This window comes from Pristis pectinata, chromosome 7 (assembly GCF_009764475.1).
Source record: "Pristis pectinata isolate sPriPec2 chromosome 7, sPriPec2.1.pri, whole genome shotgun sequence".
NCBI lineage: Eukaryota > Metazoa > Chordata > Chondrichthyes > Rhinopristiformes > Pristidae > Pristis > Pristis pectinata.
In genome coordinates this window covers 40857125-40875531 of record NC_067411.1, presented here as the reverse complement: position 1 = coordinate 40875531, position 18407 = coordinate 40857125, and the positions used below count along the sequence as shown (strand labels likewise).

Genomic DNA, 18407 nt, shown 5'->3' with positions numbered 1-18407 from the left:
AGTTTGTCTGAATGAACTGTATGCAAATTGGGTGCTGTGTTTCTCACAGTAACACAATACATTAACAAAAGTGCTTCTCTGCTGCAAAGTGCTTTGTGACCTCCTGAGTTCAAGGAAGGTGCTATATGAATACAACTTCTTTGCTCTGGGCCTGTGTTTGTGCTGCAGCTACCAGTCTCAAGGGGGAGATTTCTTGAGCCGTGGGCTTCTTGAACTCCAAGGGGTGATCTGTTGCAGGCACTTATTTCTTCTCTAATTAAATGTTTTGGGAGAGCAAGCAAGATGGTGTACTTGAAATATTTGAAATAACTCATCTTCGCAAATATCTAGAGCTTCAAAGGGCCACTTCTGGCCCCCCTCTCCCACCCTCCTGGGCACTGCCCGGGAGATTAACTGCCTGTAGTGTCAAATCCAAACTGGTTTTAAAGCTGTAACACACTACATCAGCCACTTGCCTGAATATGGTACTGGGCAGCATTACTGTTAATTCAAGAAGTCTTATCAACAGGTTGTTTGCAGGCACTCTGTTATTGACTGGGAAGCATGATTTTCCATGAAATTACAGTGCACGTAATCAGGCACAGAACCCTTCTGTGTCAGGCTGTGTAAGTTAGGAGCTCTCAGCTGTATCCATCCTTTGATAACCTCTGAATACAATGCCCCAATTGTGTGGTGTAGTGTCACTATGGTACAGCCACTGGAGGAGGCCATTCAGTTCATCATGTCCATCCAATCGATCCAATTAACCTCTCTTCTTCTTTCCTTGGTGTCCTGCAAATATCTTGTGTTTCTATTCAAATCTGTTTGAAAATTGCCAGCAAATCCACTCCCACTATCTCTTCAGGCATTGCATTCTAGCTCATAGCAACTGGCGTCTTTGTAAAAAAAAGAATTTACTGATTGCCATTGATCCTTTGGCCATCTGTGGCACCACAGCAGAGGCATTGTGATGGGATCTGACTGCGATGGCAGGAGGTAGGAAAATGCTTATGATAGGACCATGGTGATAAGTAGTTTACCATAAAGTATCAAACAAAATGCTGGAGGGACTCGGCTCCATCCAGATGAAGGGTCTTGACCTGAAACATCAACTGTTCATTTCCCTCCACAGATGCTGCCTGACCCGCTGAGTTGCTCCTGCATTTTGCTTGTTACTCCAGATTCCTGCATCTGCAGTCTCTAGTGTCTCCAGAAAGTACATCAGATGAACAAGTCTCAAAGTTAAACAATCCTGAAAGCATTTTGATTAAAAAGGCATATGGAATCAGAGGACATGAGGATAAGAGATAGCTTCCATCAATCAGGACTGCTAACATCGCTTAAAGAGATCTCCAAATACGTTCAACCTTTCTGAGACTTGAACCTCTCTTACTTCCATCTCTCTCCTCTTTTAAGACACATTGTTAAACTTAACACCCTGAGCAAGCTTTTGTCGCTTGACATCCCCTGTTGTAGCTTAGTGTCACATTTTGTATTGCAATCATTCCTGTGAAGTCCCTTGGGATAGCTTGCCATATTGAAGGTGCTATATAAATTCATGTTGATTTTGTTCTTGATAGCTAAACATTGTATTAGCAAAGTACTAATTTTACTGGCAATGCTGGTATTTATTGTCCATCCCCAGTTGGCACTGAACTGTTAAAACATTTAGGAGTCAACCACGCTGCTATTGGTCTGGAGTCAAACATAGGCCAGAAAGTGTAAAGACAGTGGATCTTCTTCATGTTAGAGGACAAGATAGGTATTTATATTAAAATAGTCATTTCACAGCTGTCATTCTTCAGACTAGCTTTCCAACAAATTCCAGTTTTAATGACTTGAACTTTAAATCTGACAGGGGCTCTGGTGGGATTTGAACTCTGTTTCTGGACTAGACCGTTCATGTATCCTAAAAGGCAGAGAAGAGGATGAGGTGGAGGGGAGGGAGAGAAAGGTCAGGTAGAATGCAGAGGGTGATTTAAAACCAGGGCTCCGGTGAATGATAGTAATGAAAAGCTTGGTAAATGAACTCCCTGTAGCTGTGTAGGTATCTGAAGAAATTCTTGGATTTAATTGTGGCTTTGCTTGGAGTAGTATTTCTGCTTGACCTCAGCTAGGATTGGGAAATAGTGAGCTTGGTCCCTGCTTCAGACCAATCTTGTTGGGTGGAGCATATTGGATGAGTGTAATATTGGGCCTGCCTACAATATTGCTCAGTGACAATCCTTTGCCTTGGAGCCAAAAGGTCCTGTGTTCAAGTCCTGCTCCAGTGACTTGAGCACAGATTGCAGACTGATGTTTTCAGGGCAGAACTGAGGGAGTACTGCAGTGTCTGAAGTACCAACCTTCTTTGACACACTGAAAAAAAGTCCTGCCCCAGTTGGAGGGGAGATGACTTACCTGATGACCTGGGCTAATATTTATACCTCAACCAGTAGATGATCTGGTCGAGATCAAGTGGCTGATCGTGGGAACTTCCTGTGTGCAAATTGGCTTGTAAAGATTCCTAAATTGCATACTTGATTACACCCCAAATAATACTTCATTCACTTTGGAGCCTCCTGAGGTTGTGCTATAAAAATACAGGTCTTTTCATTACACAGGGGTTCCCTGGGTTATGGATAACTATGGAAATCTGACTTTACACAAATTCACCCCTATATTTTTAAAGCATTTTTCAAGATACGGTATTAATAATGATAAAATGTTTTGTGGTATTTATTAACAACTGGATGCGGTATATATTCCATTGGTTTAATTATGGGTAGGGTTAGAGTGATTATTCAATGAAATGAAAGAATTATAGCAAGTGTATGTAGAGTGATGTGAAATGGGTAGCTACAGAAAATGGATGTTTTTGACTTGGGGAAAAATTGGTTTACAGACAGCTCTCAGGAATGAAACCCTTATGTAACCTGTGGACTGCTTGTAGTTAGCTGTTGGCCGTTACCATCTGAATAAAGTGGTTATTTGGTTTTGGATATGAAACAGTCCATAAAGAAATGGTGGGGGCAAATAATTTCAATCATGAGTGTTCCCTGCATATTCCCATCTCTCAAAAAGGAAACTGGACTGATATTTTAAAACACATTCACTGCTTGGGACCTGTTCCATCCTGTCCCTTGGATGGGCAGAGGCGCTGTCAGGTAATTTAATCATCTGAGCTCATGTCTGACTGGTTTCCAGTAAGTGAAGTGAAGGCCCGAAGTCCATGATGATCTGCACTAGTTGGAACTTGTGACGTCTACTAAATGGAACTAATTTAGAAAATGAACTGACTATGGTAATCTTCTGTGAGCTTCTCAGCCCTCACTGTGTGAAGTTACAAAGTAATTCCAGTTTTCAGCCACTGCCTAGGTGATGAACAAGGAAACATATGAAGAGTAACAGTGAAGTTAATCCAGGTATCCTAGTTGATGTTCATCCCTCAACCAATACCTCCAGAAAGGGGTGATTGGATCATTTATCTTACATCTTGTTGAGGGATAATGGTGTGTGCAAATTGGCTGTCACATGCCCTACCTTCAGTGGAGGTGTTATGAAGTGCTTCCTGAAGAGGTGAAAAGCACCCCTTAAATGTACATCTCTCATTTTATTAAGTAAGGTATAACTTGAGTATAGACCTGAAATGTAAAGCGGTGCTGCTGCTACTGATGTAGTTCTTTTTTCAAAAAAGATGCTGTGGTCAGAAGGAGACACAGAGATTGCAGATGCTGGAATCTGGAGCAGCAAACAATGTGCTGGAGGAACTCAGCAGGTCGAGCAGCATCTGTGGGAGGAAAGACATTGTCAATGCTTCTGGTTGAAACTGTGCATCAGGACTGAGAGTGGAGAGGCGAGACAGCCAACATAGAGAGAAGGGCGGTGGCAAGAAAGGATTCCGAGGCGATTGGTGGACTGAGGAGGGGTAAGGGAGCTGAGTAGGGGTGGAGTTGGAAGGCTGTGGCTGGTGAATGATAGATGGAGGCAGGCAGAGAGAGAGAGAGAGAGAGAGAGAGAGAGAGAGAGAGAGGAAAAAGAAAAAACACAACAGATGGAGCAAGGTGGGGGGAGGGAAGTGTGAAGATAGGAGACAGCTGCCGGAGGGAGATAAGCAGGAACACAAAGTGCTACCAGAGCTGGATTCGGATCAGTAAAGGAGGGGAGAATGGGAACCATTAGAGGAGAGGTGGAACCAGATGAGGGGTGAGGGAGGGGAAATCTGTGTGTGAAGTGGGTGGATGGAGCCAGGAGGGGGATATGGAAAAAGATGGGTGAAAGGGGGCTGGGGGGAGGGGGGGAAGGGAGATAAAAATGGGAGGACTGGAGGATCAGAAGGAGGGGGGGGGGATAGGGAAAAAAAGGAAAAGGCTGGGGAGGGGGAAATTACCTAAAATTGGAAAACTCAGTATTCATACCTTTGGGCTGTGGAATATAAGGTGCTGCTCCTCCAGTTTGCGTTGGGCTTCATCCTGGCAGTAGAGAAGGCCAAGGACGGACAGGTCAGTGTGGGAATGGGAAGGGGAGTTGAAACGATCTGCAACTGGGAGCTCGGGATGGCCATTGTGGACTGAGTGTTGGTATTCTGTGAAATGGTCGCCGAGTCTGTGCTTGGTCTCGCCGATGTAGAGGAGGCCACATCGGGAACACCAAATGCAGTAGACAAGGTTGGAGGAGATGCACGTGAACCTTTGCCTCACCTAGAAGGACTGTTTAGGTCCCTGCATGGGGGTGAGGGAGGAGGTGTAGGGACAAGTGTTACACCTAGTGTGAGGGCAGGGGAAAGCACCAGGGGTCAGGGAGGGATGGGTGTGGAGGGATGAGCGGACCAGGGAGTCACAGAGGGGGTGGTCCCTGCCAAAGGTGGAAAGGGGTGGGGAATAGAGGTTGTGACTGGTGGTGGGATCATTTTGCAGCTGATGGAAATGATGAAGGATGATATGCTGGATGCAGAGGCTCATAGGATGAAAGGTAAGGACCAGGGGAACTCTCTCTCTGTCCTGTCTGGGAGGAGGCACTATCTGGGACCATTTCGCAGAACTCAGTCTACAATGGCCATCCCGAGCTCCCAGTTGCAGACATTTCAGCTCCCCTTTCCATTCTGACCAGTCTATCCTTGACCTTCTCTACTGCCAGGATGAAGCCCAATGCAAACTGGAGGAGCAACACCTTGTATCCCGCCTGGGTGGTCTACAGCCCAAAGGCATGAATATTGAGTTTTCCAATTTTAGATAAACCCTTCCTTTTCTTTATTTTTTTCCCTCCCCCTCCCCTGGCCTTGCTCACCACCCCCCCTTCTGATTCTCCAGTCCTCCCATTTTTGTCTCTCTTCCCACCCTCGCCCAGTCGCCTTTCACCTATCTTTGTCCCCTCCCCCCTCTTGGCTCCATCCACCCACTTCACACACAGATTTCCCCTCCCTCACCCCTCATCTGGTTCCAACTGCCATTCACCTCTCCTCTAATGGTTCCCATTCCCCCCTCCTTTACTGATCCGAATCCGGCTCTGGTAGCGCTTTGTGTTCCTGCTTATCCCCCTCCAGCAGCCGTCTCCCATCTTCACACTCCCCTCCCCCCCACCTTGCTCCATCTGTTCTTTTTTTCTTTTCTCTCTCTCTCTCTCTCTCTCTCTCTCTGTCCGCCTCCATCTATCATTCACCTGCCACAGCCTTCCAACTCCACCCCCGCTCACCTCCTCTACCTGGCACCACCTGCCTGTTACATCTCACACTCCTCCTCACACCAATCACCTCAGAATCCTTTCTCACCACTCCCCTTCTCCTCTCTATGTTGGCAATCTCGCCTCTCCACCCTCAGTCCTGATGCAGGGTTTCGACCTGAAACATCGACAGTTTCTTTGATCCCACAGGTGCTGCTCGACCCACTGAGTTCCTCCAGCAGATTGTTTCTTGCTGTGGTCAGAAGTAGAGTTTCATTATTAATCATGTAGCTGAGGATTGAGTGGGATAGGAACTTGGAAATTCTTCACCAAAGTGTTAACTCTTCATATTCTTTTTTTTATTTTAGAATTCTGATTTTGTTTCAGTTGCTAATTCCTCAGAACTTGGCTTTAATGGGAAGTGTAGTCCAGCTGTGGCTAATGAGATAAATTAAAGATAGTATTTGATCAAAGTGAAAGGCTAATAATATTGCTTTAGAAGGCCTAAAAGTTGAGGAGGTTTCAGATTAGAGCAAAGGAGGAGCAAGAAATTCAGAGGGAAAGAGAAAGTAGAATAGGAGAATAATCTATAGATTATAAAAAGGGAAATGTCTTAGAGTCAAACAGGACAGAAACAGGCCCTTCGGTCCACCATGTCCAATGTCAACCATTCTACTCATCCCGTGTGGGTAAACGGTCAGCAGAAGTTAATGTGGGTGTTGTACAGACCAAAGCAGGTGTAATTATTTGGGAAATAAGGAAAGGGCTGAGAAATTTAACAAGTATTTTATGTCTGTCTTCATGGAGGAAGACAAAGTTGACTGAGGACGATGAGTGTAGAGTGAATGAGGAGCTGAATGAAATTGCCATTTGTAAAAAAAAATGGTAATGGAGAAACGAATGGGACTGTCATAGAGTTATGGAGTTATGCAGCATGGAAGTAGACCCTTTGGCCCAACTCGTGTGTGCTGACCCAGTTGCCTAAGTGAGCTAGTCCCATTTGCCTGTATTTGGCCCATATCCCACCAAACCTTTCCAATGTCTTCTAAAAACAGCTAAGTTCTTAGGACCTGAAGATCTGCAAGAGGGTTTGTGTCTTGCTCCAAATTGAAATGAGCTCTGGTGAGAGTGTGCCTGGAACATTGTGTACAGGCCTGGACTACCTGTGTAAATAAGGATGTACTTGCAATAGAGGGAGGGCAGAGAAGGTTCACCAGATTGACTCCTGGGATGGTGGGCGCTTTGTTTGATGAGGAGAGATCAAGCAGACTGGGCCTATACTCTCTCGAGTTTGGAATTCTTATTGGGCTTGACAGGGTGGATGCAAGGATAATGTTTTCTCTGAATAATGAGTCAAGAACCAGCAGTTAGAGTCTCAAAATAAGGAGCCAGCCATTCAGGACAGAGAAGAGAAGAAACATCTTCATGCAGATGGTCGTGAAATCTTTGGAATTTTCTACCAAAGGGGGCTATGGATGCTTGATCTCTGAGTTTATTCAAGATTAATATTTGGATATTAAAGGGATATGTTGATCCACTGGCACTGATTTGAAAAGCAGAGAGTTTGCCCTGTGTTCTGCCTAATATTTATCTAGCATTAAAAATCAATTGTCTGTGACACATTTTTGTTTCAGGAATATTGCTGTTGGCAATATTGCTTTTGCAGTTGGCAATAATGTTTCCTGCATTATAACAGTTGTAATGCTTGACAAATATGAGCATCAGTTCTAGCCCTGTAAGAAATTAGTTTTAGCTCTGATTTGGAAGGTTTAGAGTTTTACTGCCCTTGTACAATCATCTCTAGCTTAAACCTCCACTTCGTACCAGTACTGCCGGTGAAATAGCATTCCCCCTAAACCAGACAGAGGTTGTAGTTCTGCAAACTCTTCACACAGTGTGTCTGCACCATTCACTTTCAGGTACTCTGTGAGTCTTGAACTAAAAACAACAGCAGCCAAAGCATTGCATGACAGGGAGAGGTCATTCAGCCTCTCTTCATCTAATCCACTGTTTGATCAGATCAAAGTTGATCTGGACTTTAACTCCATCCACTTTGATTATGTAAGCACTTGCCTAAAACTACCACTCTGGGATTTTATTCAGAATTGCCCCCTCTACCCGATCCTGCCTTTCTCCCCATTCACCTCCCCATAACCCCCATGCTCACCAGCTGCTTCAGTTTCTCGTGACAGAGTTCCAGATTTTCTCTGCTCTTTGACTGTGTCCTGACTTCACCCCTGTATGGCCTGTTGCCCAGTGCAGGAAAATGCCACCCTCCCCTATTCCGCCAAATTGTCCGTATCTACCCTCTTAAATTCTATAGTCAGCAAAATATTTCAATTAGATCATATATTTCCTTATCACACCATAAACACTATTTTGGAAGGATTGCAAACCCAATCAGTGCAAACCGTTCTCATTATTCAACCCTATAAGCACCATGCTGGTGAATCTGTTACAAGAGTGACTTCAACAGTACTCTGTCGACTGTAACACGCCTAGGCTGTCCCAAGGTGGTGAAAGGTTCTGTATAGGCACAAGTCTGCCTTCATTTACATGCTGCAGCTCCATTGTCTGCTTTCTCCCTGTCCCTCGTTCCCAGATATTTCCCCTTCTTTTTCCCTGGGCTGAGCTTCCTTGACCTAGGGACTAAGGTTCAAAGCTTATTCACAGGTATGTTACCCAAAGTGAGGTTGTAAACCACACATCAGTACAAAAGTGGCAGTGCAGCATGTGTTGACCTTGCGTGTACATTAACTAGCTTGTCGGTGTTTGAAAGCCACTGGTTTTGCGTTCTGGAATAGCTATCCTTCTAACATTGAAATGTGACACAACGCAAATAAGAAATGCAGTGGCAGCTTGAATAAGCAAGCGACTGTGGCTCACCAGTTCTTTCTGTGGCATCATTGAGCCATATGGGTGGCTCTCTGTATCCGATTTCAAGAATGTAATTTGAGGGTGATAACAAAAGACACTGATGTCTGCCAATTGTGGTCACTTTCAGCCGAGCAAAGGCTGCAGGAGTCGTCTAGTCGTCTTTGAAGATCCACTCTAGCGCTTGGATGTTTTGAAGTTTTTACTCTTTATACAACACATCAACACAGGTTGAGTCACTGGGGTAGTGACAAGGAGCTTGGACTATTGATCTGGAAACCTTGGTCTGAAGTCCACCAGCTCAATTTATATTGAAGACATTAAATAAGTCTAGAATTAAAAGCCCGGTATCAGTATCTGGAGTACTAGATAGTCTTGGTAATGGTGAGCAGGAAGGTACTGGTTTGTCATAAAAACACAGCTGGTTCGTTGTTGTCCTTAAAGAAAGGAAATGGTGGTCTTCACTCAGTCTGATCCATGTGAGACCCCATACCCACAATAATCTGCCAAAAAAATACCATGGAAGAACTCAGCATGTTAAGCAGCACTAGTGGAGGCAAAGGGATGGTTGAGTTGGGACCCTGCAACAGGACTGAGAGCAAGAAGGGGAGATAGCCGGTATATAGAACTGAGAGGGAGGGGTGAGACAGAAACCGGTAGGTGGAACCAGATGAGGGGGGGGGGGGGATGATGAATAGATGGACCCAGGTGGGAGGGGAGGGGGGAGTGTTGAGGCAGGCTGGTGGCTGGAAACAGATAAAGGAAAAACAATTAGGCATTAGGGAACCAGGTGGGGGAGAGGAGGTGGGAGAGTAGAGACAGAGGTGATAGGTGGCACCAGAGGCAGTAGGTGTCACCCTCCCTCTCATTTCTGTATCCCAGCTATCTTCCCTCAACACTCTCAGTCCTGACAAAGGAAATCTGCCATTTGCACCAGCTCCAACGGGATCCCACCACCAGTCATGTCTTCCCCTCTCTCCTTCCCAACCATTCACCTCGTGACTCCCTGGTCTGCGCATCCATTCCCACCCACCCCTCCCTGTCTCCTGGCATTTTCCCCTGCAACTGTAGGAGGTTCAACCCTTGTCTTACACCTTCTCCCTTACCACCATCCAGGGACCTAAACAGCCCTTCCAGATGTGGCAGAGATTCGCCTGCACCTCCTTCAACTTGGTCGATTGTATTTGATGCTGTCAATGTGACCTCCTCTACATCGACGAGACCAAAGGTAGACTAGGTGACCATTTTGCAGAGCACCTGTACTATGTCCACAATGGCCACCTTGAGCTTCCAGTCGCATGTCATTTCAACTCCCATCCCATTTCCGCACTGACCTGCCTGCCCTTGGCATTCTCCATGGCCAGGGTGAGGACAAACACAAACTAGAAGAATGATACCTCATATTCCACTTGAGTAGTCTACAGCCCAATGGTATGAACATTGAATTTGCCAGTTTCAGATAACCCACACCTCCGGTGTTCCTTTCCCACTCCCAACAATCCTCTCATGTTCTCTCTCCCCTGTTCATCTTTTCAATTCCTCCACCGCCCCCCCCCAAGCCCATAATTATTCATTACCCTTCCCCACCTGGTTCCATCCGCCCTCCATCCACACACATATCCACCTGGTTTTTTTCTCTCTTGGTTCACTTTTCCTATCCCCTCCTCCACCTGCCCACCATCCCTCCCTTATCTGGGTCCACCTATCACCTACCAGTCTCGGTGTCACCTTTCCTTCCCACTTCTATGTACTGTCCATCTTCCCTCTACGCGCTCAGTCCTGATGCAGGGTCATGACCTGCAACGTCAACCATCTCTTCACCTCCATAGGTGCTCCTTGACCTGCTGTGTTGGTAGTGGAGAAATGACCCTTAGTGATATTACAAAAGGAAAATACAAGATAAAAACAGAAAATGCTGGAAGTACTTCACTGTTAAGTCCGAGATGATGCAGTGATTGGCAGGTTCTCCAGCTGTCAATTTTATATGCATCTGAGTAAGAAGAAGTCAAAAGGTTGAACCATTCTGAAAGTCCTGAGCTGTTGATGGGATATGTCCCAATGCACTGGCAGTATAAAATTATCAAGGAGTCCGGCCAATAGGTTTGCTTCAGAGTGGAGAGGAGAGGAGCAATGTTTCAGAGTGCTGATAACCATGGGAGTGGAATAAGGTGCACTGTGCCTGACACAAGACGGATTGAAGTACACAGTTCCACGAGGACACCTTCAGGAAGGTGGCATCCATCATTAAGGACCATCACCATCTGGGACATGCCCTCTTCCTGTTACTACCATCAGGGAGGAGGACCAGGAACCCGACGACCCACACCCAGCGACTTAGGAACAGCTTCTACCCGTCTGCCATCAGATTTCTGAACCTGTGAACGTTATTCCTTTTCTTTTTGCACTATTTATTTATTTCATAATTTATAGTAACTTTACGTCTTTGCACTGCACTGCCGTCACAAAACAAATTTCACGTCATTTAAGACAGTGATAATAAACATTATTCTGATTTTGAGAGCTCTGATGCCGTCTTGACCTTGAGCCATGAGTCTTCGAAGGAACTTCCTTCTCTGCTTTGGATCAATTACCTTTGGTGCCACTTTTAATAGTCATTAAACTAGGCTCAACAAGTTATAGTTTAATGATTATTAAAATCTGATACATTTTGATTGGCATCTGATAAATATTCAGCAATATTTTAGAGTTTACTTTTTTTTTGGTAAAATGACCATAGTACCTGGAATAAAATTGTTGAAATTAGGTCACTCAGTAGTTTCAGGACATGTTCAGCCCCAGTTTGAATTTGGCAAGATTATTTAATCACATTATTTCAAACTGAATGGATGACTTTTAGTGATCACAGCTGCTTGGTTGCTATCAGTTGGTATCTGTATATATGGGATAGTCTGTGAGGCTTTTACAATTGTGATTGCGTTAATTATTCAGAAGCAGAATATAATATTTTGTGATTAAACTACAACTGAATTGCCACCCATGAGCAAGATTAGTGACAATAATTTCTCCAGCATTGGTCCACTGAACAATTAAAATTTAAAATTAAATTTTATTTACAGCGTGGTAACAGGCCCTTCTGGCCCAACGAGTCCGCGCCGCCCATTTTAAACCCATGTTAACCTACCCATACGTCTTTGGAATGTGGGAGGAAACCGGACCACCCGGAAGAAACCCACGCAGACACGGGAGAACGTACAAACTCCTTACAGACAGCGACAGGAATCGAACCCCGATCACCGGTGCTGTAATAGCGTCGTGCTAACTGCTACGCTACAATTAGACGGTTGATTGTGTCCCATGCGTTTTCCCTTGCACCTTTCACTTTACAAATCATATCATATGGTTTTAAGAAGTGACTTAAAAGGATGGCGATTTAAAAATTTTCTGGACCAAGGAGCCAGTGGAGATCAGTAAGAATAAGAGCTAGAAGACAATTGGGTCTCATACGTGCAGAAGAGATTTGGATACATTGCAGGTTATGAAGAAAGGAAAGCTGAAGGTTGACTAGTGAGGTTGGAGAACATTGGAAACATCAAGCCTAGAGTATCACAGGTCCAGGCGGAGATCATTCAAACCCTCAAACCTGTTCCACCATTGAGTATGATCATCATTGATCTATGTCTCAACTCCATCCACAAGTCTTTGTTTCATAAATCTTAACGGCATCATGTGATTAAAAAAGGTCTCTTGATCTCAGTGGAGCAGTTTTCAACTGACCCCCAGCTCCTGCAGCTTATGTCATTGGGGTGGAGTAGGAGGGGGTGAGTGGGGAAGGGTTTCTAATTTCCACTCCCCCCGAGTGCCTTCTGATGTCAACTATGAGCAGCCTAGTTTTATTGTGCCCCCTGAGAGGAGAGGGGCAGAGGGGACTGGAGAAAATTATGTTATTTTTCCAAAAATGTACTTTATTCATAATATACAGTGGATACAATTGGGACGTGGAACATAGAACTGTACAGCACAGGAACAAGCCCATCAGCCCATGATGTTGTGCCAAACTAATTAAGCTAATGACACTTAATCCCTTCTGCCTACATGTGGTCCATATCCCTCCATTCTCTGCATATTCATGTGCCTATCTAAGAGCCTCTTAAACATCTCTATCATATCTGCCTCCACCACCACCCCTGGCGGTGCATTCCAGGCACCCACCATCCTGTGTAAAACAAAACATGCCCAGCACATCTCTTTTGACCATGTCTCTCTCTACGTTCATTGTTTCTTCAATTCAATGCATACTCTTACAATGTGTTAATGTCACTTCAGTTTCCTCCTTAAGCAAGGCACCCATGCAGTGTTTGAGAGGCTGTTCTGCAGGACCCATCCCTTAGTGTCCAGTGGTGGTAGGACCCTAGACTGTGGACGATTAATGTTTATCTACAAATGCCTTATCCTGCTTACCAATTTTGTACGTGCATTTAATAAATCACAAGTAAGTTTGAATTCTCAGGTAAACCTACTTGTGACATAGCACATTGAGTGGTTGCCTGCTGCTCAGTATTTATTAACACAACAAATTTTACCAGAGTATGTGCAATTATTTTAAATTCCATTGTCATTTAATATCAGCTGCTATGATGTAAAAATCCATCTGCACAGTTGGAAGCATGCTGAAGCTTGCTGTGCACACCTGGGCAAGTCATAGAAAAATTCAGTAGTGCCTGAGGCAAGGAGTGGCACAGTGCTATCTCACAGCTTCAGTTCAGACCTTGGGCGCTGCCTGCGTGGAGTTTGCACATTCTCCGTGACCATGGGGATTTCCTCTGGGTGATCCACATCCCAAAGATGTGTTAGGGTAATTGGCCACTGTAGATCACCCCTAGTGGAGATGGCTGCTGGGAGAATTGGGGTGAGGGATTTGTGGTTGGTGTTGATGAGCGTGTGTGAGAGAATACGTTACTGTGAAATAAGTGGGAAGATGGGATTTCTCCATGAACTGGCACAGACTCAATGGGCCAACTGGCCTCTTTCCCTGTCGTAAAGAAATATATAGAAAATACAGAACCTGGGTTGGATCTGGTGGGAAGATAAGTCCATGGTTGAGTTTTTGGAGTGATATAAATCAACCTGGAAATTGGTGACAGTCATGCTCCACTTTAGAACTGAGTGATTTCCAAATGCATGCTGCTGACAAAACTCAATTTCTAGGTCTATATATTTTGTGAACAAGGCATAGGTTACAAAGTTAAAAATTAACTTGCATTATAGTTATCACATTAATTGCACTTACTGTTCGAGAAACATTGATTAATACAAACTTGTGCAAACATAGGATTTAATTGGCTGGATTTAATGAAAATTTTGATTTGCTTTATATTGTGTTTCAAATTCAAGTTTATTGTCATATGTACATGTATGCACAGGTGCAATGAAAAACTTGCAGCAGCATCACAGGCACATATATAAGCAGCATTCACAAGAAAAACATATTATACACAATTTTTTCATGAAAGAACACAATTAGAACAAAAAAAAGTCAATTTTAGTGCAAAGTGATCAAAGTGATCATAGTGTTGCTAAACTGTAGTGATTAGGGTTGTGCTGGTTGGTTCAAGAACCGAATGGTTGAAGGGAAGTAGCTGTTCTTGAACCTGGTGGTGTGGGACTTCAGGCTTCTGTACCTCCTGCCCAATGGTAGCTGTGAGAAGATGATATGGCCTGGATGGTGGGAGTCTTTGATGATGGATGTTGCCTTCTTGAGTAGGGCCTCCTGTAGATACTACTGATGGTGGGGAGGAATGTGCCCGTGATGTATTAGGCAGAGTCCACTTCTCTCTGCAGCTTCTTACATTCCTGTGCATTTAAATTGCCGTACCAGACCATGATGCAACCAGTCAGGATACTTTCAACAGTACATCTGTAGAAGTTTGTTGAGAGTGTTTGGTGACAAGCTGAACCTCCATAATCTAGTAAAAGTAAAGACACGGGACACTTTCAATGTGATTGCATCTATGTGCTGGGCCCAGGACAGGTCATCTGATATGTTAATGCCCAGGAATTTAAAGTTGCTGACTCTCAGTTCATACATTCATGGTTTAAAAGGATTGTGAAACTCTAATAAAGATGTTTTGTTTACGTGGATTGGGATGTGATGTGGGAAGCTTTAAACAAAAGCAAACTACTGGTGGTAATAGAAATTTGAAATAAATGCAAAAGATGTAAATATTGAGCAAATGAGCAAAGGGTATCAGTTTTCCTTTGTGCAACACATTTGGCATGGTAAAAATGTCTTCTGTTACTTCACAAGAGCCATATCAAATGGAAAAAGCCAAAGTACTCAAGCAGATAGTGGGCAGGTATCCAAAAGCTTGACCAACAGGAATTTTTATGGAGTATCTTAAAGAAGTAGAGTTATGAGGTGGAGAGGTTTTGGAAGGGAACTACAGAGCTTAGAGCGCAGATAGTTGAAGGTACAGCCACAAATATCAGGACAATTAAATTCTGGGATGATTGAGCCCAGAATTGGAGGACTGCAGATATCTCAAAGGGTTGTTAGACTAAAGCTGTTTATAGAAGTAAAGGGAAACAAGGCCATTGAAGGGGAGAATTTTAAAATTGAGGTCTTGTCTAAATAGGACCCAGTGTGAGTCTGAAAGTCAGGGTTTAATAGACTCATGGGCTTTGTTCTGAGATTGTCTGCGGTCAGCAGATATTTTCATGACCTCTAGTTTGCGAGGCGAGAATGATGGAGTTCAACCAAGGGAACGTTGGAGTAAACAAGGCATGGATGAAGTTACAACAGCAGATAAGATAAGGCAGGACTAGAACTGATGACGTTATGGAGGTGGAAATGAATGGCCTTTATGGTGACGTGGGTGAGGTGGGGAGGTTGAGTATTGATTATTGGAGGAGGGCAGACAGCAACAGGGAAGATCTGTGATAGGGCAGAAGCAGGAAGGTTAAATGATGAAAGTGAATGATGTCATAAGGTCACAGTCATGGGGCAAGTAAAAGAAGAAATGGTGGATCTAGAGGAGGTATAAATGGGAACTGTGGAACAGTTGAGTCCAGAAAGCTCTGATGTGTTTTTTGGACCACTTGAATTTTTGAGATTGTTTGCCAGAGCTACCAAATGGGTTTTCCGCCTGTGGGAACAGTTTTCCCTGTGAATAGTAAGCATGCGCTGAGACAGAAGATGCTAACAGGTTTATATGTGGAAATTCTAATGGGAGTTTAGTACCAGTTTAGGTTTGGGTCAACATGAACAACATAATCATCCAGTTGACTAAACATTAAAAGGGATTTGTCTGTTAAGACTGGTAGAATGGGCAATAATCTGTTTGGACTGATAATGAAATTAAAATGCTACAGGAATTAGAGGTCAGAATTTACCAATGGCAAAGTGACAGGCATTGCTACAAATTACATTGATTAGTTTGTTGTGATGTCTGACGAAGCACATCTAAAGATAGCTCCAAAATGGGAGAAATGTTCCTCACAGTGAACTGTTGACAGGAAATGGAGAGGAGAGGTAGGGTGTGGGAAGGCTAGTCTGGGGTGTGAAGCTAGGACTACATGGTACTCATTGGTGGAAGGAACTCCCACATATTCACCAAGGATCCAAGAGACTACAAATGCTGGAATCTGGAGCAACACATAACATGCTGGAGGAACTCAGCGGGTCAGGCAGCATCTATGGAGAGAAATGGACAGTCAATGTTCCAAGTCGAGACCCTTCATCTTGACCTGAAACATCGCCTGTCTATTACCCTCCATAGATGCTGCCTGACCCACTGAGTTCCTCCAGCATCCTGTATGTGGCACATTGTCTGTGGTAAGTGCCCCTCACAGTCTGGTCTTTGGGGTCAACATAGGCATGAGGCCAACTGAACAGGTCCAGAGGAGAAATGGACCCCATGGAAAGGCCCAAACTGCCCCCATGGCCATCAGGTCAAGAATTGACATGGTGAAATGGAATTTTGGCATTGGTTTATTATTGTCACTTGACCGAGGTGCAGTGAAAAACTTGTCTTGCATCCCGTTCATACAGATCAATTCATTACATTCAATGCATTGAGGTAGTACAAGGTAAAATACAGAATGCAAAGCAAAGTATTACAGCTACAGAGAAAGTGCAGGCAGAGACAATAAGGTGCAAGGTCATAACGAGGTAGATTGTGAGGTCAAGAGTCCATCTCATCATATAAGGGAACCGTTCAATAGTCTTATCACAGTGGGGTAGAAGCTGTCCTTAAGCCTGGTGGTGTGTGTAGGCCACTGTATCTTCTGCCCGATGGGAGAGGGGAGAAGAGAGAATGACTCAGGTGGGTGAGGTCTTTGATAATGCTGGCTGCTTCACCAAGGCAGCGAGGTGTATAGACCATGGTGGGGAGGCTGGTTTCCGTGATGTGCTGGGCTGTGTCCACAACTCTCTGCAGTTTCTTGCAGTCTCAGACAGAGCAGTTGCCATCCCAAGCCATGATACATCCAGATAGGATGCTTTCTATGGTGCATCTATAGAAGTTGGTGAGTGTCAAAGGGGACATGCCAAATTTCTTTAGCCTCCTGAGGAAGTAGAGGCACTGGTGAGCTTTCTTGGTTGTGGCATCCTCGTGGTTGGACCAGGACAGGCTATTGGTGATGTTCACTCCCAGGAACTTGAAGCTCTCAACCCTCTCGACCTTGGCACCATTGACGTAGACAGGTGCATGTACACCGCCCCCTTTCCTGAAGTCAATGACCAGCTCTTTTGTTTTGTTGACATTGAGGGAAAGGTTATTGTCATGACACCATTCCACTAAGCTCTCTGCCTCCTTCCTGTACTCTGAGTCATTGTTATTTGGGATACGGCCTACTACGGTATCACAAACTTGAAGATGGAGTTCGAGCAGAATCTGGCCATGCAGTCATGCGTGTATAGGGAGTGGAGTAGATGGCTGAGGATGCAGCCTTGTGGGGCACCAGTGTTGAGAATAATCGTGCTGGAGGTGTTGCTGCCTATCCTCACTGATTGCGGTCTGTTGGTCAGAAAGTCAAGGCTCCAGTTGCAGAGGGAGTTAGGTGTTAAATAGGTGTTTCAAAGGTTCAATTTCCACTACAGATTCTCCAGGCTGAGGCTCCAGTGCTGTATTAATGGAGTGTTGCACTGTTAATAGGTTCAATGAGATGTTAAACCAAGGAGTGAAAACTGCAGGTGCTGGGAATTGTAAAAATGTTGACTCTATTTCTCTTCGCACAGATGCTGCCTGACCTGCTGAGTGTTCCCAACATTTTCTGTTTTCATGTTATGTCAAACTAAGGTCCCTTTGGTCCTCTTATCCTGGCCAGCATTTATCCCACAACCAACATCGCTGGAAACAATGATTTGGGCTGTCTGTGGTACTTGCTATGAGCACATTCCTTCTGCATTTCCTACATTAAAACAGTGACTACAGTTGATATCTACACCCTTGGTCTGTAGAAAGTGGGAGGAACCGAAAGAGAAGTCGTTTAGAGTAAGGACAAGTTCAGCCAGGCAGAGGAGAGCGTTAGTGGAAGGGGACTGGTTCTGTCTCTGGTCGAGAAAGAACCAGAGGGCGGTAAGGCTGTCATGATGGGGAACTGAGGTATATGGGGAATGGATGTTGATGGTGTGTACTTCATTGACTCAAATGTGTTTTGCATTGACCTGAATGGGTGTGAAAGGTTCTTTATCAAAACAATCCCTTCTTTTATGAGATCAGCAATGATCTGTTGAAAGCAGATGACATGTTGTAAATTACAACTAATACTACTCCTCTTGAAACTTTAAGTATTCATTAGCTTTTTCTCAAAGGCTGGTCCAGTGCTGAATTCGTCTTGTCCAATCCAGTGCTGAATAAACCTCTTTAAACATTTGTTTTCCACCTTTTGAAAATGCTGCACTTAACACCCAATTGTTTGCTAATGTCCTAAACACCAATGTGTTTGTCTGTAAACAT

General features: G+C 44.4%; 1 protein-coding gene across 6 annotated transcripts in view; it reads left to right on the top strand.

The window, feature by feature from the left end:
• Positions 1 to 18407, top strand: part of LOC127572465 (coronin-2A-like) — a 136438-nt gene that overhangs the window by 54232 nt on the left and 63799 nt on the right. The gene's annotated exons all lie outside the window — the stretch shown is intronic.